The 21,455-nt window shown below is 44.8% G+C and overlaps 1 long non-coding RNA gene across 1 annotated transcript in view; it reads right to left on the bottom strand.

Moving 5' to 3' along the window:
• Positions 1 to 1,059: 1,059 nt before the first annotated feature.
• Positions 1,060 to 21,455, bottom strand: part of LOC135377613 (uncharacterized) — a 171,293-nt gene continuing 150,897 nt past the window's right edge. Inside the window, exon 4 of the long non-coding RNA XR_010418161.1 lies at positions 1,060 to 1,192. This is a non-coding gene — a long non-coding RNA (uncharacterized LOC135377613). The remainder of the gene's footprint in view (positions 1,193 to 21,455) is intronic.

The raw sequence follows: 21,455 nt of genomic DNA, 5'->3' as shown, positions 1-21,455 counted from the left end.
GTGGAATGGACGCGTGATGCTGAAGTGAATAGCGTCAGTCCTCAGCCTTCTTCATTTAGTCACTGCCGTATTGGTCGCTCTGCTTCTGCCTCCTCCATTGTGAATTGTATTACTGTCATTTCCGAGGTGTAGATCTAAACAAGTCGGAAGGGCCCGCTTAGAACAGCGCAGCAACATATACGTATATGTCTGCTCGCTAAGGGTGCCGGGGAGAGGCATGGCGCTTGGTCACTCCTCCTACGTGCACTGCGCCAGTGCAGTGAAAGCACGCTCTACAGGAGATCGCACGAACGGACAGACGGACACGCGCTTTGTCTGACTTCGGTAGGATTGATTTGGGAGAAAAAAATAATGAAGCGCGTGGTTCTCAGCGTGACTGCATTTCACATGTGTAGGATGCACTGTGCATTAAAATGTGTGTTTCGCATCTCTGGATCGTCCCTAGTACGGGACCTTAAAGATGCACAAATGGTCAGAAATATATTTAACGAAGGATGGTAGTTGGCCCAATACAGATGCAGGAATCGATGCCGTGTTCGAACCGGTTGGTGGAGTCGACGAAGGAACGCCAGGCCGAATTCGATGACTACTTCTTTCTCGTCTTCAGGCACGATTTACGTGCCTTGTGACCATCGTCGTGGCAGGAACGGCAAGATTTATGATGACGCAACTACTTATCGCTAACATTGGAAAGAACGACATGAACGGCCTGTTCCATTAAGCATGGTATGCTCACGTCAATGTGAGGGTACCCTAGGGAGGGTGAGGAAGTTCAATGATACAGAAAGATAATAATAATAACAACAATAACTCGTGTCTTAACGTGCCACACGACGAACGTGCAACACGCTTAACGACGCCACAGTGGTCGGTCCATGAATTAATTTTGCCCACCTGAGGGTTTTAGCGTACACCGAAAGCTTACCGTGTTTAACGTCCCTCACGGACAGTGGCATAGCCCTGGGTGGGTGAGTGGGTGGGGGTTCAGATCCCCTGAAATCGTACCTTTGGTAGTGCATTTGGCAGAGGGAAACGAGGGGGAATCCTCCTCCCCCAGAAAATGTCCCCATAGAACCCCTCCCGAAATAGCTACGCCACTGCTCGCGCAAGACGGCGTTTCTCAGCCACTTCTACCCTGCCATCAAGTTGCTGGCGTGGTCGGCCGGGATCGAACCCGCCACCTTGGGAGGTACTGGAAGACTACAGAATTAAATATGAATGTAGAATAAAGAAAAGACCTCATTATTGCAACAACCCGTGCGCTGAGCGAAACTTTACTGATGTGGTCGAAAATATTTTTCCAGATTGTACAAACAAAGAATTTCTGTGGAAGAAACAAAAGAAGAAGAGTGGGGACTTTCGGCTTTCCTTGACAGTTTTCCTTGGCTTTACTGGTAGCGAAGATCCAAGTTCCAAAGCCTATCCCTTTTGTTTGACATCTCGTTCAGCCATGTGACGGCCATAGTGGCGTGTCTTCTTTTCAAGTGCCAAACGGAGTTTCTATACTTATTGCTGTTTCGTGTCTTACACTTGGTCTGGTTCTTCCAAAAAGTTTCCCCAATTATCAGCGTTTTCTCTCAGTAAGTCGTGTGATCCGGATTACAAAGGAAAACAAAAGGTCGCCGACATGAGCAAGGTACACGAACAGATAAAACAGCTTTTGTATGCAGTCCCTCGAAATGCCCTTTACTAAACAAACGTTGCTATTAACTGACCTATGCAAGTAACCACCTTCCTTAGTCCTATAGACGGGTAGAGATCCAGCGAACCGGTAGGGACGTATGAAGGAAATTGCCTCAGGACGAGAGCCGCCGATATTTCGAACAGAGACTGTTCACCTTCAGTCTCTGTTCGAAATATCGGCGGCTCTCGTCCTGAGGCAATTCATTTCATACTTCCTTAGTGCTAGACATTTTGCGAAGTCTTTGACCTCTTACAAACCGAGGATGGACAAGATCCATAGGTCATACAGACTCTAGGACAGCATCAGACCTTTTCCCATTTACTTGTGCCCTTCGTACATGTGGCTCCAAAAGCTTATGACTGTCGCAACCTTCTCTGATGTACGAACGAGTAATATTTACACTCTCAGAAAAAAGGGTGGAGAAGTTAAACCTTTCAGGAGGTAATATTTGTCGCATACGTTGTGCCTAAAAGGTTGCAAAGTTCTACCTGCTACCTCACTCTCTCCCACGAATGATAGGGTTACCACTTCTGATTCGGTGAGCGAGGGGGGCGTACGCCTTTTTGTAGCAATTTGGATATATGATAATTGCAATTACCACCCTTTTACACTCTTTATCAGACGCTATTTTGACCTAGGTGGTAACTATAGAAGTTACCACCTTTTCACACCCTTTTTTCTGCGAGTGTAGCTGAAGACAATTTTCAGTAACATGCTCTTCCTCCGTGCAGTTATAACATATTCTTTGCCATCGAGTTTTCTTTGTGTCCTTAGTGACGCTTCCACGACCTTCTTATTCAAATACATTCATATACCTTCTTGTTCCAATATTGACCAATATTGGGTGGAGATGCTGTGCTGCTTGGGATCTCTTTCTCTTTGAACTACCCGTATTTTCCGCAGTCGGTCGTATTGAACCACATCTGCTTACATAGTGTGGAACTTCTTTTGTCCTGTCTTAAGAAAACTGCTCATGCTGTTGGAAAGGATATACCTTACCCTGAAACAGGTGTTTGGAGGTTCGATATCTCCTTTTTATGTTATATACTTGTCTATTCACTCTTACGTTTTTTCTAGCGAATCTACGCTAAGTATGTGTCCTGAACCTTAGACTAGCTGGGATTGGAAAAATCGCTCTTAGCAAATTTATACTGTGTGTCTTTGTCGTGGTTGACATAGACATTTCATTCTTTTAACTACTCCAATATGAATTTGCCTTCAGGCTATATGCAAATTCAAGGTATTCAAATTCAAGGCTTGAGTTGGCCTTTCTACTTTGGGTTTGAATTTTTGGCGGGGCATTTATGCTTTACTTTATCACAACTTTTAGAGGCTTCCCTACAGAGTCTAGCGATTATAAGATAGTGTTTTATTGATGCCCATGAACAGCCTCAAGGACCTTAGTATTCGCGCGCAGAACATCAGACACATCAATATCATACACAGACAACAGCGTACAACAAAGTACGAGAAATGAATAAAACGAAAGAGGAAAATCCACACTAAAATATGAAAAATATGTATGAAAAAAGACACAAGAGCAGCAGTTGTTATACGATAGGCACATGGTAATTTCTCTCTTGAAGGACCCAAAAGAAGGAGATAAGACGTCACATGACACTGAAATTGAATTTACCAACATTTGGTAACGTATGATGGGATCATATGGACAGAAACTATTTACATAAAATGAAGGCTGATTACGCAACGCAACTTTGGGGAGACAAAAACTCAGAAAACTTAAAGAAAATGAAGAATCAATATATGAATGTACACATCTATAAGTGAACAGAGCATCAGCAATATTACGTCGCGCAGGCAGTGGCAGCAAGCTGAAATGCTTCAACAAACTATAATAATCATACCATTTAGAGGCCGGGATGCGCCGTATAAAAAAATAGTGGACGACATGAAGAGCTCTTTTCTGAGCAGCTTCAAGACGATTCGCATCGGTGACGCAGAGAGTATTCCACACAGCTGACGCATACTCGAGTCGTGGGAGGACATAAGATTTGTAGAGCGCTGGGCGAATCAAATATTTTGTATTTATTTGTTAAGAGACCCAGAACGCGTAGTACAGAGATCTTGACAGCATTGACATGTTCGCGGAAATGCAATTTGGAGTCAAAAGTCACACCTAGGTCACGAATAGTGTTCACTCTGCATATCACACCATCCCACAAGTACGAAAAAATACTAACACTCTTTTTAAGAGTGAATGAGACGACCTTAGTCTTCGCGCTGTTAATTTTAAGCTGATTGTCAGAAAACCAAGTAGTGGCATTAGATACATCCTCTTGTAATAGTACACAGTCAGAGTGAGAAGATATCACTCTCATTAATTTAAGATCGTCAGCATACTGCAGTAGCGTGGAGTGGCTGATACATGATACAATATCATTAATAAAAATCAGCTCCACTAGGTTTGGAGTGTAAGCCATTTTCTCTACTTCTGATTGAGGCCTTGCTTCCTGGCGTTGAAGCAAGAGGCAAATTCCCTCGGGGATGTACCAATAGAAACATTTTATCCGTAACACTGTCGACAATGTTTCAAATCACTTGGTCTGCCATCAACGATACTTAGTGACCGTCACTGACACATCAGTAGAGTGTACTAGAAGGCGGGACTTTGAGTTGTCTTTCCTTCAACTGCATGGTTACAATCCGTTACAATGCGCTAGACCTTGCTGTTGTTGCGCCAAAAAACACAGAATCAATCAAGCAACAATGCGTTAAAATCCTCAATGGGAATCGCTATATACCGGAGGTCCAGGCGGGAAACATTGACAAATCAACAAGGTCAGGCCGCACTGATGTTGTGGTGATGCCAACGCAACGCTCACCGTTCTGCTACGCATTACGCCCATGGTGGTACAGCGCTGGACAAAAGTTTACGGAACACGCTCCGACACATTCCATCCTCAGAGTGAGACGCTAGCAGCGAATGGGACCCTACGGATGTACAGACATGTGCCTAGATAACCCAGTCACCTGTTTGTAAGTCCGTACGGTTCCATTCGCTGCTACACTCTTAAAAATGAACTTTACTGCATAGCACGCTCCTAGCAAACCGTCATCTCAAATGATATCGTTATATGCCCTTATTTGTTGAAAGCGGGAGGCGTACGCCTTTTTTGTGACAATTATGAACAACATAAGTGTCACAAAAAGGCGTACGCCCCCCGTTTTCAACAAATAAGTGCAGATAACGGTATCATTCGAGATGACGGTTGGCGAGAAGCGTGATATGCGGTGAAGTTCATTTCTAAGAGTGTAGTAGTGAGTGTTAGTATACCGTTGATAAGGTTATCGTGCCTATCGGAACCAATCGCAGTGGTGCGTGACTCAGAATCTTGTCCACTGATTGGTTCCGGTTGATACCGTTCGACGCTAGCCACGTTATCAACGGTCTGCTAAAACTCTCTAGTGTGTCACTCTGAGGAAGAAATGCGCCGTAGCGTGTTCCGTAAACTTTTGCCCAGCACTGTACAGTTTTGGTAGCGCGAAATATTCTTCTTATTGCCTTCAGGAAGAAACAGTTACAGGAAACAAGATATCCACTAAGTGTTCCTAGCAAGACATCATTGAGCCCTGATATCGCAGCATTAAGAACAATTTCGGAACAATATATTCTCTCGAGCTCGGCAAGCGTAATCTGTCTATACCTTCACCTATGATATCTGCGAGGAAGTCGCATGGCGATGCGTTCCGGGTGGGTTCCGAGCGGCACACGCAATGCCATTTCAGCTGGAGGATGTGCAAGAGCTCACACTTTGGAATTAATGCAGTTCACGAAAAGTCAATGCGTGCTGGGTGCCAACTACACCGGCTACTCATTACCCCACATTAACATGGGTCTGTCGCTGAAGAGGTTGTGATGGTACTGGGTGATGTGAGGGGTCGAGCCCCATCGTCAACGTTACCGCCTCGTGCAAGGGAATATGCGATACAGCTTTATATGCGAGTATATATATATATACACATAATGAGGGGGAAAAAGCCATTAAAGAAACAAGTAAATGACACTAGATTAAGATGGCTTCTATGGCTGCACGCAGAGAAACAGATACTCATGGAACGATGCGACAGCACCAGAGGACTATTTTCGCCGTGTTTGTGGCTAGATAAACCAGGGGTCACTCAGCGAGCGATATACACCTGGGAGGGTGACTGAGCACTCCTCAATACCACAGTGCAAGCCAGTGAATTATAATGAGGGGAAAAAGCCATTAAAGAAACAAGTAAAACGCCCTGTAAGTGAGTCTAGTGTCATTTACTTGTTTCTTTAATGGCTTTTCCCCCTCATTATAATTCACTGGCTTGCACTGTGGCATTGAGGAGTACTCAGTCACCCTCCCAGGTGTATATCGCTCGCTGAGTTACCCCTGGTTTGCCAATCCCGAACGATGCGCAGCTACCCAGAGCTGACGAGCCGCAAACACGGCGAAACACGTGTCCTCTGGTGCTGTCGCATCGTTCCATGAGTATCTATATATATATATATATAAGCTCGTCTCCATGACACATGCTGACCCCCTCGTTCTTTTAATTTTGAAAAGAAATCCGTTCTGACACGGACACGGCGCTGCCTTCGTAGATTGATCTTACCCGAAGGTCTATATACAGTCGTATACCAGGAACAGTGATGCCTGTGACAGCGACAGCGTGTAGGCCTCTGGCAGTGCACAGTCGTACAATTTGGCACATTGCATCAAGTACTGAGACCTATACCTCGAGGACAAGTAAAGATACCTTAAGTCGGTAGAGTTCCATGTATAGCTGGATTTGAAATCGCCGTGGCCGAAAGTCGTCGATTGCCTAACAATCACAGCTCAGTCCCCAGTACACTCCGGATGTGAAGTTCTGGATACTCCACTCTTTTCAAGAAGTCTTGGGCGAACACACTGCAGTGCTCAAGAGATTGATTCCTATCAAGCGCAGTTCCTTCCAACACGAAAACCGTGAACACTGTGCAGCTTCGGCGACCCATCGAACCGTCCCGCATGAAACACGAATTCGAAGTAAAAGACTGGGAAGGGCATTGCGCTTGCCCCATCCTGCAGTTGGCAATACAAACAACAACGAGGCACTACTATTTTTGAAACGTGATGCGGGCAAGCTTGCGCTTATCCCATCCTACAGTTGGCAATACAACAACAAATGTAACGATGATGATGAATAGGGAAATTCGTCACGTGACTCCAAGGCGAATGAGAAAGATGCAATTTTCGAACTGCTCAGCATTCCGAGTGGTAAGCACACAAGGCGTCAAGCAAGGGGCATATAGTCAGCTGACATAATCTCATCATCAACGTGACCACCGCGTGCAAGAAAAAACGCGAAGGGCATCAGCAGAGTAGCCTTTAGAAGATCCTGTCTTTTTGTCGCATTACCAGAGATCAATTGCCTTCCTCAGTGTCGTGTACACCACTGGTGTGACATCACACCCTCAAATGCGTTTATCGGTTATGCAATGCAATTTGTCACGCCGGCGACGCCCTGCGAGTGACGGTCATCCGAGATGCGCGAGCGACGGCGAGCCTCCACTATGATCTGACGACAGTGTTACTTTCGGAGCTGTGATTTCTTATTTATTTATTTTTTTCCTGCTAGTTTCCTTGGTGTAAAGAGAGATGTGAAGAGAAGGCTGAAGGTTACCATCAATAGGGAGAAATCATCCACGAAAAGAAGTAGGAGCAAATTGTCGCGACGCCACACTCTTAGAAATGAACTTCACCGCATAGCACGCTCCTAGCCATCTATCATCTAGAATGATATCGTTATCTGCCCTGATTTGTTGAAAACGGGAGGCGTACGCCTTTTTTGTGACACTTATGCTGTTCATAATTGTCGCAAAAAAGGCGTACGCCTCCCGTTTTCAAGAAATCAGAGCAGATAACGATATCATTCGAGGTGAAGGTTGGCTAGGAGCGTGCTATGCGGTGAAGTTCATTTTTAAGAGAGCATAAGCCTCACTTAGGTATCTTCCCATGCAGCACAATGTACTGAAAGTCGAGTGCAATAGGGGTGGTCGGTATGTGTCTTATCACACTGTTAAAACAGAACTTCACCACATAGCACGCTCCTAGCCAACCATCATTCCGAATGATACCATTCTGTGCATTGATTTGTTCAAAATGGGAGGAGGCGCCTATCTGGGACAGATTATCTTGTCCCAGATAGGCGCCTCCTCCCATTTTGAACAAATCAATGCACAGAATGGTATCATTCGGAATGATGGTTGGCTAGGAGCGTGCTATGTGGTAATGTTCTGTTTTAACAGTGCACAGTACTTCAGTTTCACCGAGTCTGTTCAAGGCCACCTACCCGTCCACCCCTATTGCACTCGACTTTCAGTACATTGTGCTGCTTGGGTTAACAGCATGGCCTTCACCTACTGAATCTGTATCTCAGCATTCGTATTGTCCTACACTGTTAAAACAGAACTTAACCACATAGCACGCTCCTAGCCAACCATCATATCGAATGATATCATTCAGCGTCATGATTTGTTCAAAACTGAGGGGAGGCGCCTATCTGGGACAAGATAATCTGTCCCAGATAGGCGCCTCCTCCCATTTTCGCCAAATCACTGCACTGAATGATATCATTCGGAATGATGGTTGGCTAGGAGCGTGGTATGTGGTGAAGTTCTGTTTTAACAGTGTAGGGCAGAGGCGTAGTAGCCTGTGCAGATACTCGACGTTTCTCCAAATAAGGAAATGCGCAACAACTTAGTACCGAATTAAGTTTAAAAAATGGGCTGTGCAGGCGTGCATGGTGAGGCTTTCCAAATGTCGTCACCCAACGGAGCTGCAGCCCTTCGTGAGTATGCTGACTATGCATCGGAAAGGACAAACTTGTGAGTCGAAGCACACACGACTGACATGACACTTTTTACGCTTCAATTGTCACATCACCGTTCACGTTCCCTAGAAGTGTCGGTCTCCAATAAAGGAGCTCCGTCGCGAAAACTGACGACGCGTGTGAAGCAACATCTATATACAGTCGCTCGGGGACGCATTTTGGCCGAGCATGAAACAGCCGTGTCGAGCGGACGCAAACGCCGCCCGTTCCCCTTTATTATGACTACTGCTCCTTTATCGCAAACGCCGATCGATAAAAACACGATTTGTTGTCGAGTGCCCCGTTGCAAATGTGCTCGCATTTCCATTGCGCCACAGCCGATTGGCATCTGAAAAGATTTTCACCTCCGAATTACCCACCAGGGGAGCAACTCTGTCTATGCGTTTGCACGCGGTCATTGACGCGGGCGTGCATTGATTTTACGAACTCTTCTCTCACAGCTGAGCCGGCTTCGCCGGAAGCCGAAGCCAGCTTGATACACTGGGAACCGCGCGTTTTCGCCGCAGATTGGAGCCGCGATATGCGGAGTGCCACACGCAACCGCCGCTATATGGGAAGCACCGTACCAGAGAACTCGCCAAAAAAGAGAGCGTTCGATTCCATTCATCCCGGCAGCCTTCTGCGCTCCACGCCGTGGTAGAGTCCTCTCTGTGGTTTGCACAATTTTCCCGACAGTTTCGTTGCGAAGCTTTTATTTATGAGTGCATGCGCTCAGAGACAGTAAACAGAAACTGGGCTTCCGCGCGATTCGAATAAACACCCGTATGCAATCTGCCCTTACTTATACCATGCTCCAGAATGCGTCGCTACTTTCAGTTCAACAATATATTTAATCTGGAACGAGAGTCGCGACCGTTCCGCGGGCAAATTATATCCCATTGGCGGAATGAGCGAAAGGAGCAGTTGTGCACGAAACGAACGCGGTACTCTTCCTTGGGTGAAATGAATTGGTCATTGTTAAAATTATACTGCAGGGCTGTGCATGTGAAAATTCAAATTCCATTCATTCTCGCTCGTTGTTTTGTTTCATGGTGTGTTTATATGTTTATTTTGTTTCATCGTTGCTGACGGCAGAAAGCGCCAAAACGGGCGCTTCATCACTAAATTATTAAATATTAATAATAAATATAATTTTCCCCGCGTCTTGCTAGTGGAATAGAAGTAGAAAAAAAGGTAGAAGTAGAAAAAAAGGTAGAAGTAGGTCGCACTGGTGCGACCAGCTGTTCCATGACGACCTTTATCATACGTGGAGACTTCAATGTATATGTGATAGCAGGGGAAGTCAGCGTGCTATTTGCTCCATATATATATATATATATAGATAGATAGGGGAGAAAAGACACCAGAGACTGAAGTAGGGAGTAGGGGAAAGTTATTTATTAAGCTGGCATTTAAACTAAGGGTCTTGGGAAGTCTACGTTTCGGCGGAAGCTCCGCCTTCTTCGGGACTCACCCGAAGAAGGCGGAGCTTCCGCCGAAACGTAGACTTCCCCAGACCCTTAGTTTAAATGCCAGTTTAATAAATAACTTTCCCCTACTCCCTACTTCAGTCTCTGGTGTCTTTTCTCCCTTATCTATATTCAACATCCTGGTCGTTCGAACCTCAATTTTGTAGCTTATATATATACCGGGTGTTTCAGTTAAATCCCCGGGCTAAATAATTCGCGAACCGGTGCACCAATCGAATAACTATATCGAATAACTATATCGAATCGAATAACATATTTTTGTCGCGGCTGGTCGCGGTGGAGCGCAAAAGGACGCTCTTTCACTCCCATGTCCACCAACGAATTACGTCCTTACACCAATGAATTACACCAATGAATTACGTCCTTTCGCGCTTCGCCGCGACCAGCCGCGACAAAAATACGTAAACCGAAACCAATTAATTACTGCAACAAATGACCCACTTCGGTGGCAGATTTTTCTCTAAAAGGTGTCCACTGAAGGTCCCAAAAGGGGCAGTACCCATTTTAATGCCGACGGCGCCCTGCTTTAGAAGTTAGCTTTTTTCATGAAACTCAATTGAATTTTTATTTAAATAATGAGCGCCTCCCGCTCATTCACGCGGTGCGCATCTTGTAGGCGGTATTGGACAGATACTTGTAAAAAAGAAAGTTATTCGATTGGTGCACTGGTTCGCGAATTATTTAGCCCGGGGATTTAACTGAAACACCCGGTATATATTTGCTCCATGAGACTTGACTCTTGTATGCATTGGAGGACAGACATGGACACCATGTGCCGTTACTTTTGCTATTGGGTATCCTGCCGCCATGAATAAAGACACGTGCATGGTGTCCACGTCTGTTCTCCAATGAAAAATATTCCGAGTTTACAGGGCTTGAACATCGCTTTGTCAGTGAGCATGACAGCAGCAACAAATAAGGTTTCCTCCCTTGGTCAGTCTCTGGAAGAGATTTTGCCTTGACTCCCGACCTTTCGACATCGTCAAGTTTTTTGTGTCGTTAACCCGACTGATAGACATTTCTCCACGCAGACACTCGGCAAATGTTTTCCACTGGTGATCCCCGTCAGTTGAACTTTCTCCCTCACCTACTAACACCCTCCTTTCTCTTCGTTTTCTTATTTGAACAGGGGTAGCCAGTCCCTCCGTGTCTCCACTGAGGTCCCTTTTTTCTTTCTTCGTTCCTATCATCAGCAAAAAAAAACAATTACGATTCATAGCCATACTTTGACCGATCAATTCTAGAAACATCACTAGTGGAATAGGGGAGACCGGGGAGAGTTGTCACACGGGTCAGTTGTCACATTCGCTACTTAAAGAAACCGAAACAGAGCAGCTGAGCCATTTTCCCGCTGTTTGTTAGCGGCACGAGCAACCACTAACTGAAGCAACTTTCACTGTCATGGAAAGTATTGGAAGGTGCACACAGCACAGTTTCTGTCGCGAGTAAGTAAAATTTTCCGTTCTTGCAATTTTCAAATTTTGTACGACACACACTTTAGCTCTAAAGAATGCACGTGTTCGTAATGTTTATTCAGCTTTTGGATATCTTTTCATGGATTTTCAGCGGAATACGTTGCACAGTTAAGACCACTGCTCAGGTAAAGTCACTGTGGGCGTCGTAGGGGTCGCTTGTCCCATATCAGGTGGGGTAAGTTGGCACGTGCTTCAACTGGTAGAGCGACTGACAGCTAGGGTTGCCACCTTTCGCAGTAAAAAATACCGGCTGGGGGAGAGGAGGTGGAGTAGAGGGAAAGAGAAAGGCTCGTGGGAAAGGACAAGTGGGTGAGGGGTGGACGAGCACACAGAGAGAAAGAGAATGCTTGCTCGCTCAAATACGAAGAAACATATGTTCCTGTGTGGGGCTGGATCACTGATTGAAATTGAAATTGCTATAAATATTGCTAGATTGTATTGGAGCAACCGGACTGGATTGCCACTCACTTTGCAAAACGCATCCACGCAGACAAACATTTCTTTGCATGCGGGGATCCCATGATGGATCTATACGGCCTAAGTTCTTGCACGCTCGACACAACCACCAACAGCTTTGCACAACCACTGCTCTTGTCCCATCTGAACACAATACTGTAATGAATAACTAAGAAAACGACTGGTGATCGCGGAGTTTTGTCTGTGCTCCAGAAGCTGTAATGGAATGTTGAAGGAAAAACCATGAAAAAGCTCATGCGAAAGGTGTTGAGCCAGAAATACCGGCAAAAGGCTGCCGGTATGAGCTTTCTACCGGCAACCGGCAGAACGAGCAAATAACCGGCCCTGTCGCTATAATATGTTTGTGAAGTGTTCCAGTAGCTTTTTTAGTACATCTTAGAGATCGTGTAATAATTTGGTGCCGCTTTTTACATTTACAATGCCGGTCTACAGCCAGTAATGGATAGCTTGCATGTATCCTGTACAGCTAGGGCAGGCGCGTAAATATAAAATGTAAGGCTTAATACGTTCTTCTCTGCTCGTTTAGTTTGTTTTCCATATGCACTTCCAATGGGTATTCCATTCGGTATACCTCCACAATAAAGATTACCAGAAAATGCAGCTGAGATAACCTGCCCCAGCCCGTGTGACAACCTGCACCGCTACTGGGGCGTATTGTCTCTCTTGACGACATCCGCGCAAATGTTTCTTATACTGCCTTTGAAAGCCAGCTTTAGTTTAATGTGTGCGTTGTGTAGCCAAAAGATTGCACTAAAATCCAGCGTTGGTTTCATCAGCCTGACGAACGCACTTTCGTCACAGCAAAATCAGAAGTAAAAGCTGTGACAACTCTCCCTGCACTCTTAAAAATGACCTTCACCACATAGCACGCTCCTAGCCAACCATCACCCCGAATGACAACGTTCTCGCCCCTGATTTGTTGAACACGGGAGGAGGAGCCTATTTTGTGTCCATTATGCACGGCACAAAATAGGCTCCTCCTCCCGTTTTCAACAAATCTAGGGCGAGGACGTTGTCATTCGGGGTGATGGTTGGCTAGGAGCGTGCTATGTGGTGAAGTTCATTTTTAAGAGTGTGGTCTCCCCTATACTCTGTACGTTAGAGTTTTCCTCTTCTGATGAATCCTACCACACTCAGGATAACATAGAAAGATGTTATGCATAGAGTGTCTCACAAGAGAACGAGCCAAGATCGTACCACCGTCTTTACCTGTCTCGCGGAAAGCTTTCAGGAGGGAATAGCTTTTCTCGCCGTGTAGCCTGCCTCGCGATCGCAAACAGAGTCCTCAAAGCCCCACTTTGCGAGTATAGATGTCGTCGGAATCCGAATCAAAAGGTGGGGAAATGTCCTCGCGATTGATTCGCCGAGTTTTTGCTCAATGTGACATAAAGGAGCTATATGGAGCCGATTCCCTGAAATTTTGAGCTCATCATGAGTTACTTTTCAGTTCCTTGCGCTTGAGTGTGCTTGCGCGTGGATTGCTAGTGGATAACATGCACATGCGTGAAAGTGATCGACCAGGTCCATCAACAAAATTTCAACTACTTTCAAAGTAAGTGTTGCTCCCAGAGCTATAGATATCGTGAGACCATTCGCAACAAACCGAAACTATAAATAGATCAATATGTCTAGTTGGATTTATTAACGAACTTTGCCAACATTCGTATCAACGATTCTCCGAGCGAACGGTCCCCGGAACTTACTTTGAGTGACGCGAAGTGCGATTGCGTTTGTATACAGCAACTAGCAAGCCCCGTGAGGCGAAGAGCTGCAAGACCACACGTCGCCGAGTTCTTTCCGTCCGCCAGCTGTAGAAAATATGTGTGGATATAAATTAATATAGAAATGATCTCGCGTGGAAAACAGAATGGCGTACTGGAATTTTAAACTCCCTTTTGCAGCTAACTGTAATCGCAACACTACTATAATGCCACTTCCCTTGCTGCAATAGTCGCATAGTGGAAAGAAGAAAAAACAATGAAACGCTCGAAATTACTCTGTTCGTTGTTGTGCGAGAACACGGTACATACCAGGGGCGTTCAATACGATCTAAGCTTAACGTCGAAGCGAGAGAACGTAGGACCAAGAATAACTTTTTATTTGTCAACCCAGCCCCGTAGTGTGTGCCGTACTGCCTGAAAAACACCTGTACACTCTAAAAAGGAGTAAAATCGGGAGTAATTGCAGCTTCTAGTCCCCTAGACTGCAATTGCTCCCCATTTTGGTCCCCTAACCCCGAAATTTACTCCCCAGGACTGCAAATAGTCACTGAACTTCGCAAATGATCTCCTGGAATGTGCTCGTTACAAGTAACTCGTTACTGTAACTAAGTTTTTTTTTTGGTAACTTGTAACTTAACACGGTACTTTTGCGTCGTGGTAACTTTCAGAGGAACTCGTTCCTTTTTCAGGTAACTTTGCCAAAGTAACTTAAGTTCCAAGTTACTTTTAACTCTCTTTTCACTCACGTCCACATATTTTCTTGCTTTCTCTCCGGTTCCTTCATGGCATTTTTTGCCATAAAACGTGATATTCAATCAATGACAGTATTTTATTCAGGAAGTAAGAACCGCTGCCATTGAAATGAAGCTGAACCATTGTGCGCCCACAGGGAGTAAGATGCAAAGCGTTCGAATAGACCTCTACCAGAGAAACGTCATCATGACATTGGTAGACAGTCTGAAACCGAAACAAATCGGAAGGAAAGGGCTGGTTAGGAGGGCTGGGAAGGAGAGGGCCACGAACGGGCATTTGTTCGCTGCCTCCCATTGAAAGAAAAGTAGGACCGAGGGTCGCGTCCCTCTAAGGGACTATATCGTAATCCCCTCAAGACCGTGGCTTTCGGGCGCGACCTTGTTCACCTCTAGCTTCGAGCGTAGTTCAATTCTACCAAATTTTTGGCGCTATCGAACACTATGACATCAACGATGAAAGATGAAAGTCACTGAAAAGGTTAGCCAGCTGTAGGGATCGAACCCACATCTTCTGGATTGCCGGTCCAGGGCTCTACCAATTGAGCTTTGTTTGTATCTGTCCCTCTATGTTGTTCCAGCCTCAGAACATTAGTTTATCTCTTGTTCTATGACATCATTTGTTTACAAACAGGGAGAGGTCTATTGTTGGACATAAACGAAAACGATCTAAGCGTGTTGCACTCCTCCGCAGGCAACTCAAGGTCTAACTCAACTGCTCACGCGTGCTGCACCTGCGTAATGCTATTTCGTGTCCGAAGTAACTTGGAAGTAACTCGTTCTTTTTTTTTTATGTAACTCAGTAACTGCGAGTTGCATTTCAGGCTGAAGAACTTCGTTATTAACTTAGTTACATTTTGCACACGGTAACTTGTAACGAGTTCTTTTTGACGGGTAACTTCTCAATCTATGATATATATTATATAAGTATTATTATATTAAGTTTTTATAAGTTATAAGTTTTCCACCCACACAGAGGAAAAAATAGTAAGAGTTCTTTCTTGCGAAATTGTGTCCTATGCATGTCGTAAGATTTTATATCACTCAACATATCACGGTTCACGGTTTAATTCAAAGAATTTTCATTCATGCGCATGAATTATGTACCTGGGACTCCTAGAACAGAACGTGAAATGCAGTCCCCACCCTGTGACATTCATTTCCTCACGTGCATTTACTCCCTAAAGGACTAATTCTTGTGGCAATGCATTTAGTCCCCAAAAGGAGTAAAATTACTCTCTCTTTTTTTTGTTCTTAGAGTGTATGCGCTAATAGCACGATATCATTTTATGTACGGTGCATGTTGTTATTAACTACAGTACTCTTGGCATTACCAATAACGGAAAGCACTGAAGATTTTCGGCCGACAGGTCAGTGGTTGGATCACTTTACATCATATCAGTGCCGCTTATCACCCCATTCGTTGCTTGTCTGCGGCAAAACGTGCGCCTGACTCGTTCTGACAACTTTTGTTTTTCGTCTCGTAATAATGCGCTTCGCCAAACGGGGAGCAGATCCATTTTATCCGAAACTAATTTAGACAGCAAAGTCGTTTAGTGCTGTTGACAGAACCGTCGCCTTGCTCGCATCGCTGTTTTGAAATATGTCAACCCTTTACGAAATGAGAGCTTGATATCCCGTCAGTTCGACGATGCTAAACTGCACGCTTGGCTTCCTTTTTTGTTCCTTATTCCTCGTGGTCGTTTTAAGTTTCCGCGCCCAGTTATAGGGAGCTTCAGCGTTTAGGAAGAGAATTCGCATCGAAAAAATAAAAATACGACGCCGGCAAAGTTTTTCCATATGTACTGAGTGATAGTTAAAATGCAGTTCACACAAACCTATTCAAAGTTACATTGTCAGCTCAAGAGCGTACCTCCCATCAATCGTCTCCACGTAAAAATTGGCTGTTGGGAGAGGTCCACAGAGCACTGGCACAGCATATAGGTACAGCCTATGAGTTCAAATCGCTCCAGAACGTTACTGTACGCACGTTCGAGGAATATTTCGCATGCAGGTTGTCTATGGTGATGGTTATTTCAACGTACTTGCTCGTTTCAATATATATATATATATATAGATTAGAAGCTTAGGAGGGCGGTTGACCACGAGAATGTGTTCCCTATATGTGTGGGAGGGTGACTGAGCACTCCTCAATCACCCTCAGTCACCCTCCCAGGTGTATATCGCTCGCTGAGTGACCCCTGGTTTGCCAATCCCGAACGATGCGCAGCTACCCAGGGCCGACGAGCCGCAAACACGGCGAAACACGTGTCCTCTGGTGCTGTCGCATCGTTCCATGAGTATCTGTTTTTCTACGTGCAGCCATAGAAGCCATCTTAATCTGTAAGTTTGAATTTCAAACACATCTAGCGTCATTTTTCTTATTTTTTAATGGCTTTTTTCCTCTTTTTATATATATATATATATATATATATATTTATATTTATATATAGATACTCATTGAACGATGCGACAGCACCAGAGGACACGTGTTTCGCCGTGTTTGCGGCTCGTCGGCCCTGGGTAGCTGCGCATCGTTCGGGATTGGCAAACTATATATAGACCGTGTCACTTCCCTACGCCGGGCTGACGAGTCCCAAGTAGGACGAAACAGCTGTACTCGGCTGGGAGTGCACGGTCAAACTGTAAACATATGCTCAACGTGTAGCTACAGAGCTTCGGCTATTTTCCCTTTGTATATATATATATATATATATATATATATATATTAGTGAAAAAAATAGCCGGAGGAGCTCTTTGGCTGCACGCATATAGCATATGTTTGTAAGTGCTCAAACGCTGCCTCCGCTCAAACGTTGCCTGCCTGCGTACTGCTGATGATGGCCCAATAAGGCCGAAACAGCTGTCCAGTACTGCCGTGGCGACGTTCGAATGCTTACAAACATATGGTATGCGTGCAGCCCAAGAGCTCCGGCTATTTTTTTTTTTTTTTTCACTAATATACTTCACTGGCTTTGCACTGGGCTTTCAGTGGTGAGTTAGCACACCCTGACGGGAGGAATCACGTGCTACGTGACCTTCTGACGCCATCCGCTCAAACGTTGCCTGCCTGCGTACTGCTGATGATGGCCCAAGAAGGCCGAAACAGCTGTCCAGTACTGGCGTGGCGACGATTGAGCACTTACACACACACACACACACACACACACACATATATATATACAGGGTGTCCACGCTAAGTGTGAACAGATTATTTAAAAATATATATAACACTTTTTCCAAGATGAAATCAATTGGAATATAGCATATGCTGAAGGGCACTCCCTAGCAGGGCATTAGCAAAGTCCAAAGGCAATGTCTTAATTAACTTTAATTAATTAACTTTTTAATTATAAAAGCTACAAAGTTGTCCCAATGAGAACATCTGTTTCTTTCGGTCACCTGATATCGTAGCCGTTTTCAGAACAAAAATCCGTTCGATAGATCGCCCGCAAAAAATTCGTGAAGGAACGCCATTTTTTTCTTTATTTTGTTCATTGCGCTTCTTAGAAGACGCGTATTTCCTTCATCCCCAACGGGAGAGGGGGAAGGAGCACAGTGCCGCCTCATGCGTCGAAGATGAGCTTTAACTTGCGGAAACAAAACAAAAACAAATGTATCGGGTGACTCTATCGGAACTGGCCTTATGTTAGGTTGCATTTTCTGTTTCCTTTTAATCTTTTTCCAGGACGCGAGAGGCGATAGTGTGCTCTTTCTCCCTCTCACATTGGGGGTGAAAGAAAGACGCGTCTTCTAAGAAGCGCAATGAACAAAATAAAGAAAAAAATGGCGTTCCTTCACGAATTTTTTGCGGGCGATCTATTGAACGGATTTTTGTTCTGAAAACGGCTACGATATCAGGTAACCGAAAGGAACCGATGTTCTCATTGGGACAACTTTGTAGCTTTTATAATTAAAAAGTTAATTAACGAAAGTTAATTAAGACATTGCATTTGGACTTTGCTAATGCCCTGCTAGGGAGTGCCCTTTAGCATATGCTATATTGCAATTGATTTCATCTTGGAAAAAGTGTTATATATATTTTTTAAAAATCTGTTCACACTTAGCGTGGACACCCTGTATATATATATATATAATAGGGGGCTTTAAATATTGACTGGCTCTAATTCTTCTATCTCACATTTCCCAGAAAACCTCTAACTAAAATGTAACGAATGGATTTTCAGCAATGAGTCAGCTAGTATAGCTGCATACTCTCATCGAAGGATGTCTGCCTTGCCGTATAACGCACCTGCAAAAACGATATCTATGCTGCTCTAATAGCTTTCTACAAAAAAAAAAAAAAAAAAAAACTGTATGGAGAAAAAAAAACACCCGGCTGTATACTGATATCATCATCATAGCAGAGGAAATGCCGAAATCTCACTTCAGGAGATGCCCAGGATGTTCCTGTCACCTCATGAAATACTAATGGCACTTCACGCGTCATCAAAGGCTGTTACTATCATTAAGCAAGTGGCGGTCTGCTCGAGCTGTCGTCGTAATGCATTACCTCGAAGGAGTACAGCGAGGAAAGAAGTGGACGGGGCGCTCCCGAGCACAATAATGGGAATGCAGTGAGCGTTAGGATGAGATTGCATATGCATGCGCCATTGTTATTCAGCCTAGTGTTTCACAACTCCCGATGTCATATTCAAGCCATTTGTCAATGCGAACAGGCAAAGTGAGAGAGGGGGGGGGGTGGCACGATGGGACCATGCGGGTGTAAATTATGACATAGATGACTGCATGTAACGCAGCTCGCAAGTAATGATAAATCGTCGTGGGCTTCGCCTGCTCGCGGAGTAAAAGTCACTAGAAAGAAATTATCTCAACTCACAGGGCATGCGCGTTCAAGATCGTTTAGCGATGTCAGCAGGTACGGCAGCTACAACCGATATCATGCTTGAGAGTGATAAATTCATGCAACTATCACTCTTAAAAATGAGCTCCACCGCATAGCACGCTCCTATAGGAGCGTGCTACGCGGTGGAGCTCATTCATGATGGTTGGCTATAGCCAACCATCATCTCGAATGATATCGTTATCTGCCTTGATTTGTTGAAAACGGGGGGCGTACGCCTTTTTTGTGACACTTATGCTGTTCATAATTGTCACAAAAAAGGCGTACGCCCCCCGTTTTCAAGAAATCAGGGCAAGTAACGATATCATTCGAGATGTTGGTTGGCTAGGAGCGTGCTATACGGTGAAGTTCATTTTTAAGAGTATACTTTTTTTGCCTAACCGATGGACGGAAGGCCCTCAACGAAATCACTCCCAGCTGAAAAACGTGTTGTAGGTTAATAGTGTTTTTATCGATAATATAATTCACCTGGCTTGTGCTTTGTAGCTGTAGGTTTACAGTTCTGCGTCACATTGGAGAGTTTTAGTAAATCCTTGAAAATGTAGCCTTCAAGTTCACGTGTCTTTCGTGACCTATCAGAGCTGACTTTTAGAGTCCCGTCCAGTGATTGGCTGTGATAGATACGGTATCTCGAAAGCAACGATATCAACAGCAACCGTAGCAAGCCTTTCATTATGACTGACATCTCTTAACCCATACGAAGAAGGTGATATCAACTGTTCGCTAAAATTTCCTATTCCGCTCCTCTTTACGCCAGTTCATAGAACATCATTTGTTTGGATTGCAGTGGTCTGTTAGCCTAATGTACGTAGGTGTCACGTGTAGTCTGCCACGAGATCTCAAAGGAGCGTGCCCACAGCTTCGAAGGCAGCCTTGGAGGCAATGGAGGTCTCAGTAACCCTCTTGTTCACAGAGATGGGCAGAAATCCAGCGAACCGGTAGAGATGTAGGAAGGGAGTTGCCTCAGGACAGAAGCCGCCGATATTTCGAACAGAGAAGAACAGTCTCTGTTCGAAATATCGGCGGCTTCTGTCCTGAGGCAACTCTCTTGTTCAGAGTTCTTCAAATCGCTATGCCAACTGTCTTCACCCTTCGGGAAGAACAGAAGTGCGAGGGAATCGCATTTCTCGTCGATATCAGCGCATCTCTTGCAGAGTGCTTCCTCTTTGGTGGACGGCAAGACTTCGAGAGGCAGGAACGTTGTCGTCTTCGGCCATGTAGACGACAGGCACCTCGTTCGCCCTCAGAAGATCGTACGGATGATGTGCGAGGTCTCGCTCTCTCGTCTCCTCGGACGTCATCTTCAGCCTTGAAGGAAGTCGGTGCTCTCCACGAGCAAGTTCTTCCGCGATCTCCGCTTCTCGAATTCCGATTCATTCTGAATGTCTGAACATAGGGATATATGGAGGTGATGAGACGGCTTAGATCAGGGGTCTCAAACACACGGCCCACGGGCCCTTGACCACCAAAGAGGAGGAAGCTACCCTCTCAGAGAATTTAAAGAACAATTAGAATTTTCAGGCATTGTTTTTAGCCTTGCCCGGCGTATACTGCTGCCCCTGTTCATATCAGGCCGAATTTTCGCATGTGAGCACTTCTTGTGCTTCAGAACCTCGCCAAGTTTCGGATACAGCAACATGGGCTTCGCGTGCACTTTGGCAAACTACCACTGTAACTAATGTGGGGATAAGATGGCAGTCAAATGGTGACACAAAAAAATAGGGATGGAACAGTTATGTAGAAAAGCCATCGTACTTTAATTTTTAGGAGTCATATTAAAGTAGCAAACCTGATGCCATCCATTGTCAATAATGTCGGCTAGCTCTTATTTTTCCGTTTCTTTTTCCAATTTGAAAGTGTAAGCAAATGTAACACCAGAGTGTGCAAATAGGAGATAATTTCAGTGCACCGGAACACTGTCATAATCGTTTGTGTGGAGGACCACGTATCGAATCGTTTTTCATATTTTCAGTAACGCGATTTTAAAGGCAGATCATTTATTTCCCTTGGTGTATCAGTGGAGGTTTTCAGTAATGAATTCTGCAAGACCGTCTGACTCCACAATAACTACACCGCTCCTGTTTTTTGTGTACATTTTTTACGGTATATCAGGATAGCTTATGGTATTTTATTTTCTGTGTGGCCCTCC

Source organism: Ornithodoros turicata, chromosome 1 (genome assembly GCF_037126465.1).
Source record: "Ornithodoros turicata isolate Travis chromosome 1, ASM3712646v1, whole genome shotgun sequence".
Taxonomy (NCBI): domain Eukaryota; kingdom Metazoa; phylum Arthropoda; class Arachnida; order Ixodida; family Argasidae; genus Ornithodoros; species Ornithodoros turicata.
The sequence above is the reverse complement of the archived record's forward strand: the minus strand, read 5'-3'. Positions and strand labels throughout refer to the sequence as shown.